Below are 24,664 nucleotides of genomic sequence, written 5' to 3' on the forward strand. Positions count from 1 at the left end.
ACATGTTACATACTTTGGACATGCTGTCAGGAGGGATCTGTCCCTGGAAAAGGACATCATGCTTGGTAAAGTACAGGGTCGATGGAAAAGAAGAAGACCCTCAGTGAGATGGATTGACACAGTGGCTGCAACAATGGGCTCAAGCATAACAAGGATTGTAAGGATGGCACAGGACCAGGCAGTGTTTTGTTCTGTGGTACATAGGGTCACTATGAGTCAGAACTGACTGGACAGTACCTGACAACAAGAACAACATTTAATATCACGGGGCATTTGTGGTTCAGTGGGAGAGCGGAATTTGATTCCCGACCAGTGCACCTCTTGTGGAGGCTTGCATGATGCTGTGATGCTGAACAAGTTTCAGTGGAGCTTCCAGACTAAGATGGACTAGGAAGAAAGACCTGGTGATCTACGTCTGTAAATCAGCCAATGAAAACACTGTGGCTCACAATTTCCGATCTGTAACCCATCATGTGGATGACTCTGGGCTGACAGTGTTTGGTTCTGCTGTGCATGGGGTCACCATGAATTGGAGGCTGCTTGACAGTAATTAACAGCAACAACAACAACAATATAATATCAGCTGCTCAAAGAGAAGGAACCTAATATGTTTACCTACTGTTTACTGAACTGTGCTAGTTGCTTAACATGTTATTTATGAAATTCTGAAAATCAACCAGGAAAACAGAGATTCTTGGCTTAATATTTTTGCAAATGTTAAACGGATACATTTTATTTTCCCCCTTAAGTCATTTTATTTCAAAGAGCTGGGCCCTAAAGAGAAACCACAGGGCTTATTTTCCCAGATAAAGACAAGGTAGCACTTGACCTCTGAGCCAGGTGTTGTGGAGAGAAAGAGTTTGTTAAATTACTTTAATTCCCATTTAACACATCACTAACTGAGCACAGAAAACTCATATTATAGAGGAGTCCCCATTGTATAGAGAAAGCATAATGTATGAGAATTAAAGAAAAGCCAGTTCACTGCCTTTCTTGACCAAGGAGATAGGGAAAAAGAACAGAAGAGAGTAATGTGTCTTGAAATTCTCTTCCCTTGACCGTCAAGTTGATTTCGACTTATAGTGTACGGACAGTGTAGAACTGTCCCATAAAGTTTCCAACGAGCAGCTGGTGGATTCAAACTGGGGACATTTTGGTTAACGGCCATAGCTCTTAGCCACTATGCCACCAGGGCTTCCCTTTTATCTGTGAGCCCTAGTGGTGTGGTGGTGTAGTAGTTATTTATGTAGGTGAAAAACTTGTTTACAATTATGAGTCTAGAACCTAATTACCTTTTACATACAACCTCAGAGTATGTTTTGCATGGCTTTAAAACTGACAAAATTTTCCACAAACAAAGCTACTATGTAAATTGAAGGAAGTGTGCGTTTGATTTATTTGGAGATTTACCAAGGGTCGTTCCCCATTTTGGAAAACCACATTACCCAATGGCCATGCTGCATTTGGCATTCAAATCACCAACACAATATGCTTCAATTAGTCTGCATTTATAGTTGTTGAGTTCCCATTGATTCCAGGTGTGGATAAATTGATTCCTTCACTGTGTGTTCTGGTACAGTTGTATCTGAGCAGTCACCTATTGACATTCATATTATTTTATTATAAATTCCATTCTTTTCATTTCCCTTTGGATTATAGACAGGCATTACATTCTTTTGTAATAAAAAAAAAATTATATGTGTTGTTATGTGCCATCGAGTTGGTTCAGACTCGATAGCGGCCCTACATACAACAGAATGAAACTTTGCAGGTCCTGCACCATACTTACAATCGTTGTTACGCTTAAGCCTGTTGTTTCAGCCACTGTGTCAATCCGTCTCATTGAGAGTCTTCCTCTTTTCACTGACCCTCTGCTTTACCAAACATGATGTCCTTTTTCAGGAACTAATCCTTCTTGACAACATGTCCAAAGTGTCTGAGACGTGGTCTTGCCATCCTTGCTTCTAAGGAGCATTCTGGTTATACTTCTTCCAAGACAGATTTGTTAGTTCTTTTGGCAGTTCATGGTATATTCAATAATCTTCTCCAACACCACAATTCAAAGGCATCAATTTTTCTTCAGTCTTCCTTATTCATTGTCCAGCTTTCACATGCATAGGAGGCAATTGAAAATAACATGGTTTTGGGTCAGGTGCACCTTAGTCTTGATGGTGACATCTTTGCTTTTCAACATTTTAAAGAGGTCTTTTGCAGCAGATTTGCCCCAGTGTAAGATGTTTTTTTTCTTGACTGCTGCTTCAATGGGTGTTGATTGTGGATCCAAGTAAAATGAAATCCTTGACAACATCAATCTTTTCCCCGTTCATCATGATGTTGCTTATTGGTCCAGTTGTGAGGATTTTTATTTTCTTTATGTTCAGGTGCAATCCATTCTGAAGGCTGTGATCTTTGATCTTCATCAGTAAGTACTTCAAGCCCTCTTCACTTTCAGCAAGCAAGGTTGTGTCATCTGAATAACGCAGGTTGTTAATGAGTCTTCCTCCAATCCTGATGCGTACGTAGTAGGTTATAATTTTTAATGAGTTCCATTTTAGGACAGTAAAGGAAGCATTGAAAAATAATGATATAGAAAGACCAGAGAACCATGGGGGTCAGAGACATGAGCGCTGGGAACTGGCAAAGAGCAGGTTTCTTTTTGCAAGGAAAACCCTAGAATTACTGATTTTTCCTGAAGGGATTATTGTGATAGCAATATACTGGAGCCTATTGAAGAAAAGTTATTAAATCTTTCAAGAGGCTATATTATGTGTGTTTAGTAGGCAAGATGTCTGACCTAATCTGGGATTTTCAGGTGATTCTTTTTTTTTTTCTTAATTTTTGTCCTCTTAGCTGGACAAAGCTGTGCTTCTTCCTTGAGGGAATAACCTTGGCAGAAGGTGGGGCGGGGGGGGGGAACCTTTTATGAATTAGGTTTATTTTTTTCCTCTTGGGAAAATTATCCCTTGGAAAGTAAAAGAACTGTGGGAGGCATTCACATCAGAACTCAAAAGGCATCCTGTTACTAATTGTTGTAAGGAGGCTGGAACCAGGAGGGCTTTGAGCAAAATGTTCCAATCTGCTGAGTTTCCTGCATGGCCACTTTATGTAACTCCAAGACTCTGCCATTTTTGTGGAAGGAGGTGTGTTACAGCTTATTATTAACAATGTCTTTTAACAGTCCATCATATAAAAAATTGTTGAGAAGGTAAAAAAAAAAAAAAAATCAGTGCTTTACTTTGGGTTTGAATCATACCTCTTCCAAACTAGTGGACTGGTCCAACTCTGAAAAATGGTTGCTCTGCTTGATTTGACTTACCGACTCAAGAAGAGTGAGCTCTTTGTTTGAGACACTTGGGCTTACTCCATGAAGTGACCTGTATTATGGTCATTAGGGAAGACCTCCTTGTCCCTCCTGTGGAATACTCTCTTCTGGATTTCCTCCTCCCCTCACTGCGGCCCTTTGGTTCCTTCTGTGTTTCTGTTTCCTTTCCCCAGGGACTTGCCTCTTAGTTTCCTCAGTCTCTGTTTGGGTGATTGGTCAATAATGATAGAGGGAAGGATGGAATGGGAATATGGCTACCCTGACCACTCTATTTAATATTGCAACATGTTCCTCGCCTCCACCCTTGGTACTCCTACCTCCTGTACCCTGCTTTACTTTTATTCTTCCAGTAATACCCATGACCTTCTAACATAGCATATAATTTACTTATTTTTTATATTTATTGTTTATGATCTGTCTTTCCCTACTAGAATGGAAACTCCAAAAGGACAGGAGATTGTTTTTTGACTTGTATCCTAAGTCTTGAAGAGTGCTTGGCACATAGGAGGTAGTCAGTAAATATTTATGGAAGAATGCATGATTCATCCACTGAGGTTTGAGTACCTTTCTGCTCTAACGAAATCAGGGTTGTCTTAGCAAGAAAAGAACAGCTGTTGAGTAGGCAGTCAACAATGTCTGATATAGATTCTAAGCTGCTCAGTTATATACTGGGAAAAAATTGGATTATAGACTGGGGAGTCGTTTAAGCCTTTTCCCAAATCTGGTATGGAAAATAAATAGGAACTTTATTTTATTTCCTAAACTGATTATACTTATAAGCAAAAGTCAAGCAGTACATCTTTATGGACTGTGTAAGAGTTATGGCAATGGAATGGTTTTAGCCTAGCAGAGATGCCATATTACCAGGGATGGAGTGATGTGGGGAACAAGTATTAAGACAAATGGCTCCCGGCACATAGGTAACAGTAAATATTTTCTGAATTTTTCCCTGGGGTTATTCTTCTCTGTAAAAGTAATCAGAGTAATATATCCACAGTCTTATTGTAGAAAGGACCAGAGATGACATATATCCTCTTCAACATCTTTCACAGATGAGCAGTGCTTCAGCCTCTGCTTGGACTCTTAGTGACCAGGAGGCCATATCCTCAGAGGGAAGCTCATTGTATAGTCAGACAACTCTGATCATTGGAAAACCCTTTAGATTAAGCTGAAATGTGCCTTCCTTTAACTTTTACTCATTGACACTTTCAGAATAAATCTATTCCCTTTTATACACGAGATCCTCTCAAATATTTGAAGGCAGCCATCATGTCTTCTTTTCAGGAAAGTAAATACCCTCAGTTCCCTCTCATCTAGCTTTGTTTGCAGATTCTTTACCATCCTGGTCACCCTGGTTTGAATGCACAATGTATTTTTTAAAAGCCAATGTCAAAATCATTTACAATGCTTCTAATCAAGTCTGATAAAATAAAGTGTGGAGAGATAACTGTTGATCTAGACATTACACTGAATGTTTGTATCAATAAGGACTTATGATCACAAATGACAAAAGATTCAACTCAAGTCAATTTATTAAAACAAATAAACATATGGATAAATAAATAAGTTCATAAATAAATAAATGAAATAAAGGGGGTTTTGTTGGCTAACAACTAGAAAGTCAGGGATAGGTTCACCTTACGTAGAACTGGAGATCCAGGGGCTCAAGTATTATCTGAACTGTGTCTGATTTCATTGTTTAGCTCTGTTTTCCTCTGTGTTTTTTTCACTTTCGGGCAGGCTTTCTCCGTATATTTCTTCTTAGAAGCTCCTGGATTACGTTTTACCAAATTGGCAACTCCACTCAGTGCTAAAGACAGAATCCTGGAGAAAAACCAATATTTAGTCAGAGGGAGAGAAAGATATTTTGCTTATTTTCCAGAATGTAAATTCTGTCATATAGGAAATTATTTCAGAGTACTATGACTTGCTATAACCGGCTCCGTGTTGCCTGTTAGTGACAGCTGTTTCCTTTTGCATGTACTTACAAAGCTTGTTATGGATTGAATTGTGTCCCTTCCAAATATGTGCTGTAAATCTTAAACTCCTATACATGTGGGTGTAATCCCATTTGAGAATAGGAATTTCTTTGTTATGTTAATGAGATTATATCAGTACAGACTATGCCTTAAGCCAATTACCTTTGAAATATAAAAAGAGCAGATTAGGCACAGAGAAGGAAGCACAAACAGAGGGGAAAAGATCATCAAGGAACCAAGGAATAGAAGCTGAAGAGACAGGGACATTTATCCAAAGTCAACATAGAAAGAAATACTTCCCCTTGAGCTGGTGCCCTGAGTTCAGACTTCTAGCCTCCTAAACTGTGAGAGAATAAATTCCTGTTTGTTAAAGCCACCCACTTGTGGTATTTCTCTTATAACTGCGCTAAGAGACTAAGACAATACTTTTTTTTATTTTCTACCTTCTGGAATTCTTCCTTGAATTGATGTCAAACTCATGATTTGAAAGTTACCGAATCTACTCTTTTCAAATTTGGGAAGTTAAGACATCATTTTTATGTCTTTTTTCTTTTGATCCTTCAGGGGTTCACCTTGATTCTATAAAGATCTACAATAGTTCAGCAAATGTCTACATGCCAGTGCTTTCCTCATTCACATTTTCAAGTTCTTATGCTTCTCAGTTAGGAATTCTTTTAGGGTTAGAAACTTGAATCCACTTAAATTAATCAACTATATCACACCCTTAGGGTCTGCTGACCTGCTTTGAACTTCTAGTTCCACACAGAAAGTTTTTTTTTTTTTGGATCCTTGGTTTCAAGAAATCAGGTTAACTGTAGACTATGGGTAAAGCTTTGTTGTAAAGACATATGTAGCAATGAGGAAGAAAGGGATCTCACAGGAATAGAATAAATAAATAGAATAAATGGTGTCTGTGAGGTCCTATGTGGGAAGAATTTGTGGGCCTCCCCTCTACTGACAGATCACTACTTTGACTCAGTCTCTGTTTTTCTTGGTGTGTCCTTTTCTTTTCTAAACAACTTTATTGAGAAATAATTGACATACAACAGCCTCTACATATTTAAAGAATATGATGTAGTAACTTTTGACATGTTACACCTGTAAAGCCATCACCACAATCAAGAGAATGAACATATTTATCACCCCCAAGGGTTTCCTCATGCCCATTGTAACCCCTCCCTCATACCCCTCACTGCATCTCCCTTTGACACCAGGAATCACTGATCTCTTCTCTGTCACTATAGATGGATTTGCATTTTCTAGAATTTTTATATAAATGGAATTATACAGTATGTACTTTTTCTTTGACTACTATCATTCAGCAAAATTATTTTGAGATTCATCGTGTTATTATGTATACTAATAGTTTATTCTTTTTATTGATGAGTAAAATTTCATTACATGGCTCTTCCACGTTTTGTTTATTTATTCATCTGGTGATGGACATTTGGCTTGTTTCAGATTTTGGCTGTTACAAATAAAGCTGGTATGAACATTTATGTACAAGTCTTTATACATATGGACACAGACTTTCATTTCTCTCAAATCAACAACTAGGAGTGGAATTACTATCCTATGGTAGATATATACTTAACTTTTTTTTTGGCTTTAACAAAGAGAATTTTATTTTCTCACAGTCTAGTAGGCTACAAGTCCAAATTCAGGGCATAAGCTCCAGGGGAAGGCTTTCTCTGTCAGCTCTGGAGGAAGGTCCTTATCATCAATCTTCCCCTGGACTAACAGCTTCTCTACACAGGAACTTCAGGTCCAAAGGATGTGCTCTGTTCCGGGCACTGCTTTCTTGGTGGTATGAGGTCCCCATGTCCTTCTGCTTGCTTCTCTCTTTTATATCTCAAAAGAGATTGGCTTAAGACACTAATCTTGCAGATCTCATCGATATACCAGCTGTTAATCCATCTCATTAACATCACAGTGAGAGGATTTACAACACATAGAGAAGTCACATCAGCTGACAAAATAGTAGACAATCATATAATACTAGCAATCATGACCTAGCCAAGTTGACAGGTATTTTTGGGGGACACAATTCAATCCATGACGGAGTCCCACGTAATTTTTAAGATTTCTTCATTTTCTAAAATTCTTTTATCTGATTTTTCCTCAAATAAATTGGTGTCAAGTGCTTTATTTTCAATGTCACTAATTCTCACTTCCATTGCCTCACTTCTGCTCCTATGACTTTCCATTGAGTTGTCTAATTGTGAAATTTTATTATGGATTCTAGCAGTCTGTGAAATTTGTCATTCTGATCTGGTATGGCTTTCCTGAATTCTTCTGTTGCTATGTCTGTGTGTTCCTTGGCTTGGTCTGAGTTTTGCCTGATCTCCTTCCTGATCTCTTGAAGAGCTCTGTATATTAATCTTTTGAAATATACCTCCAGTAGTTCCAAAAGTTTCTCTTCCTCCAGAAGGTTTCCTGTTACTTTGTTTTGGTCGGTTGCTGGAGACATCTTGATATGCTTCTTTAAGTGATTTGATATTGACTGTTGTCTCTAAGCCATCAATAAGTTATTGTATTTATTTATTGGATGTTTGCTTACTGTGTCCTAGCTTTTTGTTTTTTTGTTTTGTTATGACAAAGTGAGCTACTTTGGTTATTGGAATCTTTGAAGCTCTCACGTCCTTCACCAGGTGTTTAGAGGGCTGGTAGGCATGTGAGCCCAGGAGTCTGTTTACTTTTCTTGTGTGGATTCAGCTCAGGTGTCCAGGTTGTCAGTCACTGAATGTGTGGTACAGGCTCTCACCTACAGTCCTAGATGGCAGGGCTGCATAGGGGTATTGAAGCAGGCACAGGTATCTGGATGAAGTAAGGGGCTTTGTGCTGAGCAACATAGGGGTCTAATGACTGCTCTTGTTCTCTGGCCTGGAAGGGAAACAAGAGGGGCCCCCATTCATTTGCACAAATCTTTAAGTGTAACCTAGAAGTTTTGAAGTCTCCTACTATTATGGTGGAACTGTCAATTTCTCTTTTCAGTGCTGTTAGAGTTTGTTTATGTATTTTGGAGCCCTGTCATTGGGCACGTGGATATTTATTATGGCTATATCTTCATGATGGATCGTCCCTTTAATCACTACACAGTGCTCTTCTTTGTCTTTTATGGTAGATTTTGTTTTAAAGTCTACTTTATCTGAGATTAGTATTGCCATGCCTGCTCTTTTTTGGTAGCTGTTTGCTTGATATATTTTTTTCCATCCTTTGATTTTTAATAAATTTATGTCTTTGTTTCTAAGGTGTGTATCTTGTAGACAGCATATTGATGGATCCTGTTTTTTACCCATTCTGTCACTTTCTGTCTCTTTATGCATGCATTTAGGCCATTTATGTAGAGTGTAATTATTGATAGGTGTGACTTTGTTGTGTGATTTTGTAATGCTTTTTTTTTTTTTTGTGGTGCTGATGTTTTCCTTGCTTCTCTAACTCTCCTATGCTGAATTCCTTTTGTTTGTGGATTTCTTCCCATTTCTTTTGTTTTTGTAGGTTTTGTTTGGGATTCTGAGTGGGTGCTGATGTTTTCCTTGCCCCTCTTACTCTCTTATGCTGAATTCCTTTTGTTTGTGGATTTTTCCCAAATCTTTTGTTTTTGTAGATTTTGTTTACTGAGACTTTATGTTTTTCTTCTTTATTTTGATGACTAGGTTTATTAACTCTCTTGTGGTTACCTTGAAATTTACCCTTATCTTCTTAGGTTTGAACCAGTCTATTGTTACTTGGCATCGGCTTGCCTTTCTCTCCATTAGAAAGCTCTATACCTACACCATTTATTCCCTCTTTTATTGTTCTGAAGTTGTTGTCATTTACAGATTAACCCTTATGGTTCCCTGTTGCAAATCTTTTGGTTTCGAATAGTCCTTGAGAGTTCATTACCTAGGTTGGTATGTGGCTGGTGTGATTTTGGGTCCTAGATTCAGGCTGTTGTCTGATGCTGTTTGTTCTCAAGCTAAAGGACTCCTTTTAATAATTCTTGTAAGTTTGTTTTGGTTTTTACATATTCCCTTAATTTCTGTTTATCTGGAAATGTCCTAATTTCGCCATCATATTTGAAAGAGAGTTTTGCAGGATATATTATTCTTGGTTGGCAATTTTCTTCCTTCAAGGTTTTGTATATGTCATCCCATTGCCTTCTTGCCTGTGTGGTTTCTGCTGAGTAATTAGAGCTTAGTCTTATTGTTTCCCCTCTGTATGTGATTTTTTGTTTTTCTTGAGCTGCTCTCAGGATTCTTTGTCTTTGGTTTTAGTGAGTGTGATTATGAAATGCCTTGGTGATTTTCTTTTGAGATCTGTCCTATATGGGATTCATGGAGCTTCTTGGATGGTCAGCTTTTCATCATTCATGATATCAGGGAAGTTTTCTGTCAGCAATTCTTCAATAATCCTCTCTGTATTTTCTGTTTTCTCCCTCTGTTCTGGAACTCTGATCACTTGTAAATTTTTGCTTTTTGATTGTATCCCATATGATTCCCAGAGTTTCTTCATTTTTCTTAGTGCTTTTTTCTGATTTTTCCTTAAACAATGTGGTATCCAAGTATTTTCAGTTTCACTGATCCTGTCTTCCTTTGTTTTAAACCTGCTCCTCAGACCTTCTATGACACTGTCCATTTCTGAAATCTTGTTGCTTATCTTTTGGATTTCTAATTGTTGTTTTTGTATGATTTCTAGTTGTGAATTTATTTTGACATTTTGTTCCTGTATTATTTTCATGAATTACTCCATTGTTTTGTCAGTATTTTCCATGAATTTGTCTGCCTTTTCCATGAATTATTCTATTTTTTTCTGCTTTTTGCTTTAACTCTTGGATAGCTCTGAATATTGGAGATTTGAATTCCCTACCAGTTAGTTCTGGTGCCTTTGCTTCTGCTGGAAAGTTATCTGGTGTTTTATTTTGGATGCCTACTGGAACCATCCTGTCTTTTTTAAAAAATATGTTTTGATATTGTCTGCTGTCTTTGGGACATTCAGTGGTTATTTTACTCATTTAGTGATTGTAGATTTTTTTGTTTCATCCTGCTTTTTTGTTTTATTTGGTTATGTCTAGCAGATGGGCTATGCATTCTTTGTTGTTTGCTCATCTGTGGGCACGATACTTTTTACCTCCTTGTCCAATGGGCAGGGCCAGTCACTCAGCTATGGTGCAGTGGGGAAGATCCAGCTGAAGGAGAGGTGGCTGTGATGGGTTGTTTGTAGCACATACTGGGGCTGACAGAGCAAGCCAGTGTTGAGTGCAGCACAGGTTCTGGTAGGCTGTGTCTGTGCTGTTTGGGGTGCAATGTTCAGCACATGGTGCAGGCAGGCCGGAGGGAAGGGGGAGGATGTGATGTGTGGAGCAAAGATGGATATGGAAAAGAAGAAAGAGGAGAGAGAAAAAGGAGAACCCCCCTAAAAAAAAGCACTGGAGGAGTCTGCCATTGGAGTGGAGAGATGAGAAACCAAGAAATGAAGAAAAACAGAAAGGAAAAAGAGGCAAAATAAATAAACAAAAATTTTTAAAAATGCCCCCAGGGATCCCACCGGCTCCCAGGCCTTGGGGCACAGCCTGTCTAGAAGGGGTGGAGAGGGCACACAGCACCAGGTATTCAGGAGACAGGAAAAGAAGGAAAGTAGAAAGATAAGAAACTAAGAAATGAAGAAAAACAAAAAGGGAAAAAGAATTAAATAAATCAATAAAAAGAACAAAAGGCCCCTAGGGATCCTACCAGCGTGGCTGTGTAGACCAGGGAAGTAGTTCTCAAGCTGTGCAGTATAGCCTGGCTAGAAGAGGTGGAGATGGCACACAGCACCAGGTATTCAGGAGACAGGAAAAGAGGGTAAGTAGAGAGAGAGGAGAAACCGAGAAATGAAGAAAAACAAAAAAGAAAACAAACAAATGAAAGCCCCAGGAATCCCACTAGCGTGGCGCCACAGTCCAGGGAAGCAGTTCCCCAGCCCATCTGTGCTTTACAGCCTGGCAAGAAGAAGCATAGATGGCACATGGAGCCAGGAGTTTGAGAGAAATGTGGGGGCAGAGGAGAGAGGTAGAGAAGAAATGAAAAGCTGAAAAACAACACCAGCAACAAAGAAATGGCACTAAAGAAGCTGGCCAATGTGGGTGGGATAAATCCGGGCAGCATGGTGCCAGTACCTCCTGGGCTGTGGTTGCTCAGTCCACTGAAAAGCAGTGGAGGCTGAGCAGGGGGAAGAAGGGTCCTGTGTGGGAAAGTCTATTACTGGCAACTGGGTGCTCTGTTTTTTTGCTGGGAGCTCTGTGAAGCTGCTTTCCCATACACCCTGTCCAGCGATCTCTGACAGGATTCCAAGATGGTGAATCTGAGCTGCGTTAACTGATAGGGGACCTCTGCTCCCATCTGTCCTCACTCTCTGTTCTCTTCAGTTTCTTATTCCATTTTTTGCTTGGCTGAGTTCTTTATCTCTTCATTTGACGCTTAGGGTTCCAGGACTGACGTTTGTCTGTGTTTTACTTAGTTTTTTGGGTCTTTGCTGTGGAGGGACGGGTTGGTGCTCTGCATATACTTTTAAGAAACTGCCAAACACTTTTTCAAAGCAGTTATACCATTTAACATTCTTATCAGTAGTATATGAGAGTACAGTTGTTCCATATCCTCACTGTCTCTTGGGGTGCTCAGATTTTAATTTATTGTGCTTTAAGTGAAAGTTTACAAATCAAGTCAGTCTCTCACACAAAAATTTATATACACCTTGCTACATACTCCCAATTGCTCTCCCCCTAATGAGACAGTCTGCTCCCTTCCTCCACTCTGTCTTTTCATGTCCATTTTGCCAGCTTCTAAATCCCTCTACCCTCTCATCTCCCCTCCAGGGAGGAGATGCCAACATAGTCTCAAGTGTCCACCTGATCCAAGAAGCTCACTCCTCACCAGCATCCCTCTCCAACCCATTTTCTAGTCCAATCCCTGTCTGAAGAGTTTACTTTGGGAATGGTTCCTGTCCTGGGCCAACAGAAGGTCTGGGGGCTATGACCACCCGGTCCTTCTAGTCTCAGTTGGACCAGTAAGTCTGGTCTTTTTACAAGAATTTGGAGTCTGCATCCTACTGCTCTCCTGCTCCATCAGGGGTTCTCTGGTGTGTTCCCTGTCAGAGCAGTCATTGGTTGTAGCCGGGCAGCATCTAGTTCTTCTGATCTCAGGCGGATGTAGTCTCTGGTTTATGTGGCCCTTTCTGTCTCTTGGGCTCATAATTACCTTGTGTCCTTGGTGATCTTTATTCTCCTTTGATCCAGGTGGGTTGAGACCAGTTGATGCATCTTAGATGGCCGTTTGCTAGTGTTTAAGACCCCAGATGCCACTCTTCAAAGTGGGATGCAGAATGTTTTCTTAATAGATTTTATTATGCCAATTGACTTAGATGTCCCCTGAAACCAGGGTTCCCAAACCCCCCTGCTGGTACGCTGGCCTTTGAAGCAGTTTATTCTGGAAACTTCTTTGCTTTCCATTTAGTCCAGTTGTGCTGACCTCGCCTGTATTGTGTGTTGTCTTTTCCGTCACCTAAAGTAGTTCTTATCTACTATGTAATTAGTGACTACCCCTTTCTCGCCCTCCCTCCTTCCCCCCTCTCGTAACCATCAAAGAATATTTTTTTCTCTGTTTAAACTATTTCATGAGTTCTTATAATAGTGGCCTTATACAATATTTGTCCTTTTGCAACTGACTAATTTCACTCAGCATAATGCCTTCCCGATTCCTCCATGTTATGAAATGTTTCACAGATTCATCACTGTTCTTTATTGATGCATAGTATTCCACTGTGTGAATATACCATAATTTATTTATCCATTCATCCATTGATGGGCACCTTGGTTGCTTCCATCTTTTTGCTATTGTAAACAGTGCTGCAATAAACATGGGTGTGCATATATCTGTTCGTGTAAAGGCTCTTATTTCTCTAGGATATATTCCAAGGAGTGGAATTGCTGGATCATATGGTTGTTATATTTCTAGATTTTTAAGGAAGTGCCAAATCGATTTCCAAAGTCGTTGTACCATATGACACTCCCACCAGCAGTGTATAAGTGTTCCAATCTCTCCACAGCCTCTCCAACATTTATTGTTTTCTGTTTTTTGGATTAATGCCAGCCTTGTTGGAGTGAGATGAAATCTCATTGTAGTTTTGATTTGCATTTCTCAATGGCTAATGATCGTGAGCATTTCCTCATGTATCTGTTAGCTACCTGAATGTCTTCTTTAGTGAAGTGTCTGTTCATATCTTTTGCCCATTTTTTAATTAGGTTATTTGTTTTTTTGCAGTTGAGTTTTTGCAGTATCATGTAGATTTTAGAGATCAAACGCTGATCAGAAATGTCATAGCTAAAAACTTTTTCCCAGTCTGTAGGTAATCTTTTTACTCTTTTGGTGAAGTCTTTGGTTGAGCGTAGGTGTTTGATTTTTAGGAGTTCCCAGTTACTTAGTTTTTCTTCTGCATTGTCAGTAATATTTTGTATACTTCTTATGCCATGTATTAGGGCTCCTAACGTTGTCCCTGTTTTTTCTTCCATGATCTTTATCATTTTAGATTTTATATTTAGGTCTTTGATCCATTTTGAGCTTGTTTTTGTGCATGGAGTGAGGTATGGGTCTTGTTTCATTTTTTTGCAGATGGATATCCAGTTTGCCAGCACCGTTTGTTAAAATACTGTCTTTTCCCCATTTAACTTTTTGGGGGCCTTTGTCAAATATCAACTGCTCATATGTGGATTGATTTATGTCTGGATTCTCAATTCTGTTTCATTGGTCTATGTATCTGTTGTTGTACCACTAGCAGGCTGTTTTGACTACTGTCGTGGTATAATAGATTTTAACATCTGGTAGAGTAAGGCTTCCCGATTTGTTCTTCTTTTTCAGTAATGCTTTACTTATTCGGAGCCTCTTTCCCTTTCATATGAATTTGGTGAGTTGTTTTTCCATCTCATTCAAGAATGTCGTTGGAATTTGGATCGGAATTACGTTAAATGTATGGACTGTGTTCAGTAGAATAGATATTTTTACAATGTTAAGTCTTCCTATCCATGAGCAAGGTATGTTTTCCACTTATGTAGGTCTCTTTTGGTTTCTTGCAGAAGTGTATTGTAGTTTTCTTTGTGTAAGTCTTTTACATCTCCGGTAAGATTTACTCCTAAGTATTTTATCTTCTTGGGGACTACTGTAAATGGCATTGATTTGGTGATTTCCTCTTCGATGTTCTTTTTTGTATGTTTATCTTGTAACCTGATACTCTGCTGAACTCTTCTATTAGTTTCAGTAGTTTTCTTGAGGATTCCTTAGGATTTTCTGTGTATGAGATCATGTCATCTGCAAATAGAGATACTTTTACTTCTCCCTTACCAATCTGGGTGTGCTTTATTTCTTTATCTAGCCTAATTGCTCTGGCTAGGACCTCCAGCACAATGTTGTATAAGAGCGGTGATAAAGGGCATCCTTGTCTGGTTCCTGTTCTCAAGGGGAATGCTTTCAGACTCTCTCCACTTAGGACAATGTTGGCTGTTGGCTTTGAATAAATGCCCTTTATTATGTTGAGAAATTTTCCTTCTATTCCTATTTGGCTGAGAGATTTTATCATGAATGGGTGTTGAAGTTTGTCAAATGCCTTTTCTGCATCAATTGATAAAATCATGTGATTCTTGTCTTTAGTTTTATTTATATGATGGATTACATTAATTGTTTTTCTAATGTTGAACCATCCCTGCATACCTGGTATGAATCTTACTTGGTCATGGTGAATTATTTTTTTGATATGTTGTTGAATTCTATTGGCTAGAGTTTTGTTGAGGGTTTTTGCATCTACATTCATGAGGGATATAGGTTTGTAATTTTCTTTTTTTGTGGTGTCTTTACCTGGTTCTAGTATCAGGTATATGCTGGCTTCATAGAATGAGTTTTGGAGTATTTTGTCCTTTTCTAAGCTCTGAAATACCTTTGGTAGTAGTGGTGTTAACTCTTCTCTGAAAGTTTGGTGGAACTCTGCAGTGAAGCCATTCAGGCCAGGGCTTTTTTTTTGTTGGGAGTTTTTTAAATTACCTTTTCAATCTTTTCTTTTGTTATGGGTCTATTTGATTGTTCTACCTCTGTTTGTGTTAGTTTAGGTAGATAGTGTGTTTCTAGAAAATCATCCATTTCTTCTAGGTTTTCAAATTTGTTAGAGTACAAGTTTTCATAGTAATCTGATATGATTCTTTTAATTTCAGTTGGGTCTGTTTTAATATCGCCCATCTCATTTCTTATTCAGGTTATTTGCTTCCTCTCCTGTTTTTCTTTTGTCAGTTTGGCCAATGGTTTATCAATTTTGTTGAGTTTTTCAAAGATCCAGCTTTTGATCTTGTTAATTCTTTCAATTGTTTTTTCTGTGTTTTATTTCATTTAGTTCTGCTCTAATTTTTATAATTTGTTTTCTTCTGGTGCCCGCGGGTTTCTTTTGTTGCTCTCTTTCTATTTGTTTAAGTTGCAGGGATAATTCTTTGATTTTGGCCCTTTCTTCTTTTTGGATGTGTGCATTTATTGATATAAATTGACCTCTGAGCACTGCTTTCACTTGACCCAAAGGCTCTGATAGGAAGTGTTTCCATTCTCATTGGATTCTATGAATTTCTTTATTCCATCCTTAACGTCTTCTATAATCCAGTCTTTTTTGAGCAGGGTACTGTTCGGTTTCCAAGTGTTTAATTTCTTTTCCCTGCTTTTCCTGTTATTGACTTCCACTTTTATGGTCTTATGGTCAGAGAAGATGCTTTGCAATATTTCAGTGTTTTGGATTCTGCTAAGGCTTGCTTTATGACCTAATATGTGTTCTATTCTACAGAATGTTCCATGTGCACTAGAAAAGAAAGTATACTTGGTTGCTGTTGAGTGGAGTGTTCTGTATATATCTGTGAGTCAAGGTGGTTGACTGTGGCATTTAGATCTTCTGTGTCTTTATTGAGCTTCTTTCTGGATGTCCTGTCCTTCACCAAAGTGGTGTGTTGAAGTCTTCTACTATTATTGTGGAGCTATCTTACTTTTCATTGAGTTTGTTTTATGTATCTTGCAGCCCTGTCATTGGGTGCATAAATATTTAATATGGTTTTATCTTCTTGGTGTATTGTTCCTTTAGTCATTCTATAGTGTCCTTCCTTATCGTTTCTGATGGATTTAACTTTAAAGTCTATTTTGTCAGAAATTGATATTGCCACTCCTCTTTTTTGATTGTTGTTTGGTTGATATATTTTTTTCCATTCTTTGAGCTTTAGTTTGTTTGTGTCTCTAAGTTGTGTCTCTTGTAGGCAGCATATAGATGAATCTTGTTTTTTAATCCATTCTGCCACTCTCTTTCTCTTTATTTGTGCATTTAGTCCATTTACATTCCAGGTAGTTATGGATAGGTATGAATTTAGTTCTATCATTTTGATGTCTTTTTTGTGTGTTGTTGACAGTTTCTTTTTCCCGGTTAATTTTACGAGCTGAGTAGATTATCTTTATATATTGTTCTTTCCTCATATTCATTGCTGTTGATTTTGTTTTTGCTGAGTCTCTATTTTTCCCTTGTATTTTATTTTCATGAGTAGGATAGTTTGTCTCCTTTGTGGTTACCTTATTATTTACACCTATTTTTCTAAATTTAAAACTAACTTTTATTTCTTTGTATCTCCGTATTTTCCTCTCCATATGGAAGGTCTAGGATTACATTTCTTAGTCCCTCTTTATTGTTTTAATGTTGTCTTCTTTTATATAATGACATCGCTGTTACCCTGTTTTAAGCCTTTCTTTTCTTTTTAATCTTGCTTTGTTTTTTTGATTTCCCTGTCTGGGTTGAATTCTGAATGCTCTGCCCAGTGTTCTAGTCTTTGGCTGATACCTGATATTATTGATTTTCTAACCAAAGAACTCCCTTTAGTATTTCTTGTAGTTTTGGTTTGGTTTGTACAAATTCCCTAAACTTCTGTTTATCTGGAAATGTCCTAATTTCACCTTCATATTTCAGAGACAGTTTTGCTGGATATATGATTCTTGGTTTGCAATTTTTTTCCTTAAATTTTTTAAATAAGTCATCCCATTGCCTTCTTGCCTGCATGGTTTCTGCTGAGTAGTCTGAGCTTATTCTTTTTGGCTCTCCTTTGTAGGTGACTTTTCGTTTAACCCTACATCCTCTTAAATTTCTCTCTTTATCTTTGGTTTTGGAAATTTTGATTATAATATGTCTTTGTGACTTTCTTTTAACATCAACCTTCTGTGGAGTTCGATGAGCATCTTGAATAGATATCTTCTCATCTTTCATGATATCAGGAAAGTTTTCTGCCACCAAATCTTCAACAATTCTCTCTGTATTTTCTGTTATCCCTCCCTGTTCTGGTACTCTGATCACTCGTAGGTTATTTCTCTTGATAGAGTCCCACATGATCCTAGGTTTCTTCATTTTTTTTAATTCTTTCATCTGATTTTTCTTCAAATATATTGCTGCCAAGTGATTTATCTTCAAGTTCAGAAATTCTGGCTTCTACTTGCTCAATTCTGCTCCTCTGACTTTCTATTGAGTTGTCTACTTCTGTAATTTTATTGTTAATCTTCTGAATTTCTGATTACTGTCTGTCTACGGGTTTTTCTAGGTTATTAAATTTTTCATTATGTTCCTGAATAATCTTTCTAATCCCATCAATTGCTTTATCTGTGTGTTCCGTGGCTTGTTCTGAGTATTTCCTCATTTCCTCCCTGATGTCTTGAAGGGTTCTGTATATTAAACTTTTGTATTCTTGCTGTGGTAATTGCAGAAGTGCACTTTCATCTAGAAGATCCCTGGATTCTTTGTTTTGAGAGCTTGTTGAGGTGATCATGGTCTGTTTCTTTATGTGACTTGATATTGACTGTTGTCTCTGAGCCATCTATAAGTTATTGTATTAGTTTATGTTTGCTTACTGTGTCATAGCTTCTTGCTTTGTTTTGTTTCGATATGCCCAAATGGATTGCTTGAGTGATCTAGCTTGATTATTTTCACCTTTGGAGCTCTGACGTCCTGTCCCCAGATGGGTAGAGCTGTTATCAGGCACATCAGTCTAGGAGTCCATTCACTTTTCTTGTACGAATTCAGCTCAGGTGTCCAGGTAGCTGATCATCAAGTATGTGGTACTTCTAATTTCTTCAGTTGAGGTCCTACAGTCTTAGAGCGGCAGGGGTGATTGGTGTAGGTAGTGGTATCTGGTTGCGGCAGGGGGTTACACTCTGAACAAGGTAGGGGTTTGAGAACCAACCCCCGAGTGTCTCTGAGGAAAGTGCAACCCTGTTCCCTAGATCTTGCAGGTGGGTGGGTTCTGCAGACAGACTATGGGCACCCAATGCTTTTGGTTGTAAGGACTGGGAGGTACCAGTTATCCTTGGACCCCTGTCACAGGTGGTTGGGTGATCTGAGTGGAGCTACCAGTCCTTAGGCCTCTGATGTGAGTAGGTAAGGACCCTGTTTAATAGGCAAAGAAATGTCAAACATCAAACTCCCACCTCTCCATCGCACAGCTGAATTTGTTGGAGTCTGCCAACGAGGGTCTATTCTCCTGAAATAGGCCCACATAGGTCCATGCAGAGGGGAAAGGTGCTCAAAGTTCACCAACCGTTTATGCCTGGACAGGAGCTGCTTCTGTCCTGAGCTCCCCCAGTTAGTGGAGGTAGCAAATTATCTTTTCCCCCAAATGAAAACATTTTCTTTCTCCAAGGCCAGGAGGATGGCTCTGAGCACTCAACAGTGCCTATCTCAGGCCTAGAGAATTCAGCCACTGAAGCCAGCTTGGGGGTGGGAAGATGCGTTAAAATAGACACAGGTACTTAGATTTTGCTGAGAGTGCTTTTCTTCTCTGGTGCCGGAGGTGTGAGTAGGCTGTGTGGCTGGCTGCTTCTCCCTGAGGAAACTGTGGCCAAACGCTAGTACCAGCATGCTGCTGCTGCTCTGGGAATGGTGCCTGATGCGATTCAGGTCCGGTAAGTCCTCTCTGCTTCTGAACCATCTCTTCCTCCCCCTGCCCATCAGTTTGTTTTCTGAGTTTGCCTTTGCTGCTCAGCTCTCCTAGCTTGTCATAAATATACTCGTTTCACTTGTTTTTTCTGGTCTTTGTTGTAAAGAGGGCCTGCTGGAAGCATCTGTCTATTCCATCATCTTGGCTCCGCCCCTCAGATTTGAATTTTTTAGCCATCGTAGTGTAGGGTCACTAGGAGTCAGAACCGACTTGACAGCACGCAACAGAAACAGTGTAGTTCATTGGTGTTTTAATTTGCATTTCTCTAATGACTAATGATGTTAAGCATCTTTTCATGTACTTACTTGCCATTCGTAAGTCTTCTTTGGTGAGGTGTTTGTGAATATCTTTCACTCTTATTGGGCTGTTTTATTTTCTTATTATTGAGTTTTGAGAGTTCTTTATATATTCTGCAAACCCTGGTGGCATAGTGGTTAGGTGCTACGGCTGCTAATCAAAGGGTTTTGGCAGTTAGAATCTGCCAGGCACTCCTTGGAAACTCAATGGGGTAGTTCTACTCTGTCCTATAGGGTCACTATGAGTCCAAATCAATGCGATGGCACTGGGTTTGGTTTTTTTTTGGTTATATATTCTAGATACAATTCCTTTATCAAATATGTGGTTTCCAAATATTTTCTCTCAGTCTTCTCTGACCTGTGGTATATTTGGATGCGGCTTAGTTTTCAAGTATTTGGGAATTTTTCATAGTTTCTGTTTTTAACTTATAATTTTTTTGTGGTTAGAGAATATACTTTGTATGGCTTGAATCCTTTTAAATTTATTGAGGCATCTTTTATGGCCCAGAATGTGGTCTTTTTTTTTTTTTTAATAATTTATTTTATTTTTGTTGTTCAGAATATACACAGCAGAACATATACCAATTCAACAATTTCTACATGTACAATTTAGTGACATTGATTACATTCTTTGAGTTGTGTAACCATTCTCACTCTCCTTTTCTGAGTTGTTCCTCTCCAATTAACATAAATTCACTGCCCCCTAAATTTCACATCTAAGCTTCTGAGTTGCTTTTGTCAATTCAATCCCATATAGATAGATCTTTAAAGAGCACAAAGCTCAAAGCAGACATTCTTTACTAGTTAAGCTAAACTATTGTTTAGTTTTAAGAGGACTTTAGGGGATATTTTTCATTTACAATTCAAGGTTTAAAGGTTATCTCAAGGGCAATAGTTTCAGAGGTTCATTCAGCCTCCATAGCCCCAAAGAAGCCTGGGTTCCATGAGAATTTGAAATTCTGTTCAGCATTTCTCCCCTTTTGCTCAGAATTCTTCTACAGAATCTTTACTCAAAATGTTCAGTAATGGTAGCTGGGATCCATCCAGTTCTTCTCATCTCATGGTAAAGGAGGTATGGAGGCCAGAATGTGGCCTATCTTGATAAATGTTCTGTGGTCACTTGAAGCTGTCGTTGGGTGGAGTATTCTATAAATATAAATTAGGTTGAATTGGTTTGATAGTGTTCTTTATGTCTTCTATATCATTACTAATTTTCTGTGAACAACTTCCATCAGTTATTGAGAGGGATAGTGGAATCTCTGACTATAATTTGTAATTTTCTTATTTCTTTTTGTAGTTCTATCAGTTTTGTTGAATGGGTTTTGAAGTTCTGTTATTAGAGGCATAAATATTTTTGATATTATGCCCTTTGAGGGATTGATCCCTTCATCATTGTGAAATGGCCATTTTTGTCCCTGGTAATATTCTTTGTTCTATACTCTACTTTGTTTGATGTTAATATAGCCACTCCAGGTTTCTTTTGGTTAGTGTTAACATGGTATATTTTCTCCCAACCTTTTACTTTTAACCTATTTTTGTCTTTGTATTTAAAGTGGGTTTTTAGTAGGCGGTATGTAATCGGGCCTTCATTTTTTTAATCCAGTCTTCAAGTTCACTTATCTTTAGTTCTGGAATATTCCACCCAGTAGTTTCCTTTTTTTTCAAACACTGAAATTTTTATCTTTACAGTTTAATTGGGTCTTTAAAAAATATCTTCCGTGCCTCCACTTAACATGTTTAGTCTTTCTTCTAACTTTTTGAACATAGGTATTACAGTTATAACAACCATTTTAATATATTTGTTTACTAATTTTATAATTTCTATCAGTTTTGATTGATTACTTTTTCTCCTTCCATAGATCATATTTTCCTACCTTTTTTGTGCATGCCTGGTAATTTTTGATTGGATCCCAGACATTGTGAATTTTCCCTTGTTTTGGGTGTTGAATATTTTCATATTTCTGTAAATATTCTTGGTCTTTATTCTGGGATGCAGTTAAGTTGCTGGGAAACAGTTTTATCCTTTTGAGTCTTGCTTTTAATCTTTATTAGGAAGGATCAAAGTACTGGTCAGCCTAGGGCTAAATTTTTCTAACTCTTGAGGAAAGACCCTTCTGAGTACTCTGTTGCCATATGAATTACAAGGTTTTTTTTTTTTTTCTTCCAGTCCGGCTTATGGAAAGAGCTACTCTTCCTGGATCTGTATGAGTACCAGATATTTTTACCTCTAATAATTCCTGGTAGTTTTTTCCTCAACTTCAGGTAGTTTCTTCATGCTGACTGGTACTCAACTGAATACTTGAGGAGAACCTTCTGCAGATCTGTGGAGTTCACAGTCTGTGCAGCTCTGTCTTGTCTGGTACTGTTATTTTATTATTTTTTATTTTTGTGTGTGTGTGTGTGTTTGAGCTCTTGCTGCCATATCCTTTCTGGTTGCCCAGCTCTGTCTCCTCCTCAACTCAGGGAGTCTACCAGACTCCACTTGGGTTTCCTGTCCTTGTGCTGTGGCCTGGAAGCTCTTTCAAGAAAGTAAGCTGGAGCAATTGATGGGATAACCTTGTTTCTTTCCCACCTCAGGTGTTAATGTCCTTCATTGCTTGATGGTCAGTATATTGAAAACCATTGTTTAATATATTTGTCTATTTTCTGATTGTTTTAGGTAGAAGGGTAAATTTGGTCCCTATTACTCTGCTAAGGTTCCTAAATGTCTCTTCTTGCATCTTTTCCTCTTACCAATTTGACTTCCTTACCTTCTGTGCTAGATTCATATTAACTCATAGCATTGCTTACCCATTGTTTCATTTTCCTTAAAACTGTGACTTTCTTTTTGCTCCATTGGCCTTTCTGTATGCATCTTGTTAGCTTTAGTTCTTGCAGCCTGTCTGTAGATGAGATGCCTTTGTATTAAATGCCCTTCTCTGACTGGAGCTGCCTGGATGTGGTGGAACAGGTTCATGTGACACAAAACAAGCCAGCCTAAGCTTGCCTTATCTACAGCCAGTTACTGGGTAGTTTTTCTTAGAAGAGCTGTTGGGTATGAGAGGCCCTATGCAGAACAAAGCCCATTGTCATTTTATTGAAGCAAAATGGTAGATGAATAATTCAGTGTTACCTTTTTCACGTCATATTCCCCTCTACCCTACTAGAGTGTAAGCTCTTTGAGAGCAGGAACAGTGTCTAATTAACCACTGCATCCTCATCATCTAATATAATGCCTGATGTTTAATATATATTCTAATATTTGTATGGAATGGAATAAATGACTGGTTGTGTTATACTCTCTGCTCCCAAGTGTTCTTATCCCTTTTTCCTGCCATGAGCATAACTCAACAGTCCTCTTGTTGTCCCCATCCTCTCTTAGCTTTATTTTAATTTTATGCCATTCTTTTTTCTCATGGCTGTACTACACTGTGAACTTAATTTTAAGAAATGGTTATTTTGGGCATGGTTCTTAACCCAAAAAACCCTAAGGGTTAGGGCATTTAAAGGGAGATTTTTGAGATTTTAGACCTGATACACTTATCTAAAGTGTGCTGGATTGTGTCTTTGAAGAACTTGTTAAATTGTTGTAGTCCTAACGTCCTTTTAGAATGCTTTTCTTTGCTGATTTCTAGTTCCTAAGCAACGCCGTTAAACCAAAAACCAAACCCACTGCCGTCAAGTCAATTCTGACTCATAGCAACCGTATAGGACAGAGTAGAACTGCCCCATAGAATTTCCAAGGAATGCCTGGTGGATTTGAACTGCCGACCTCTTGGCTAGCAGCCATAGCACTTAACCACTACACCACCAGGGTTTCCACAACACTTTTAGGCTTGTGGAATTCCATACCATTTAACAAATGGTAAAAATGATGTGTGGAATAAACCCTGGCCTAAATTTGTCCTTAATAGATGTGAGTAGCCTCTGATTCCAAACACCTCAGCCATAGCTTAAAAGAGAGTTAAAATAACATTTTGATAAAAACAACTGTGATCATTAAGGACTGTTATACATTTAAATGCTTTCTTAATTTTAATCATCTTAATCCTAATTAACTCATATTATTTGTAATGCACTTGGCACACAGTCTGGCACAGAATGAATGTTCAATAAATATTAGCTATTATCTCTTTCATTAGTATTAAAGTCTTTTCCTTTCACGTGTTTTATGTCTTTCTTCTCTAGGGGCATCTAAATCAATATTCTTTGATATTCCATTATATATAAATGCAAGTGACTGAAAAACCCACAGAAGGATAGTTGACTGGTGTTTTTTATTTTGTGCACTAAGTTCCCACTTGGTCTATTTTCTAGGAGGGAGGCTGGTGTTGATATTGCTACATTAGTGTTACAGCCCTTTCCCTTTACACTGTACCATCTTCACCCCAAATCAGCCTTATATCTTTTTAATTGTCTCATCAGCCAATCACAGGGTCTGTTGACTAGCAACCTTGATTCCATCTGCGACCTTAATTTCTCCTTCCTATGTAATTGTGAACATGTGTGGTGGCAATTATTCTGCCTACCAGAGGAAGTTAAATCCTTGTGAATTAGAGCCCTGTGGAATAGCTGCTTCACTCCTATCCCAGGGGACTCCCCTGATAAGGTCAACATTGGTGATACTGCTATTCTTATAATAAAGATACCAAAATTTACTGAGTGACATGTGAAACATGCCGCAGAAAACATTTTACTTATATTACTTCTTTTAATCTCCACCACAACCTTGCAAGTAGTTAATATCCCCATTTTACATATATTCAGAGAGGTTAAGGAGCATGTAAAAGTTCACTCAGGTATTGTGTATTTTTTTTTTTTTTCATGAATAACACATTATCACAAATTTAACAGCTTACAAAAATACCTGTTTATTAGCTCACAGCCTGTAGGTCAGAAGCTTGGGCACTGTGTGCTTGGGTTCTCTGCTCAGGTTCTCACCAGGTTGAAATCAGGATGTTGGCTGGCTGCATTTCTTTCTGGAGGCTCTGGGGAAAAATCTATTTCAAAGCTCATTCTGTTGTTGACAAATTCAGTTCCTTGTGGTTGTAAGACTAAAATCTCTGTGTTTTTAGTGCCTGTCAGTTGGTGGTCA

Source organism: Elephas maximus, chromosome 3 (assembly GCF_024166365.1).
Source record: "Elephas maximus indicus isolate mEleMax1 chromosome 3, mEleMax1 primary haplotype, whole genome shotgun sequence".
Lineage (NCBI taxonomy): Eukaryota > Metazoa > Chordata > Mammalia > Proboscidea > Elephantidae > Elephas > Elephas maximus.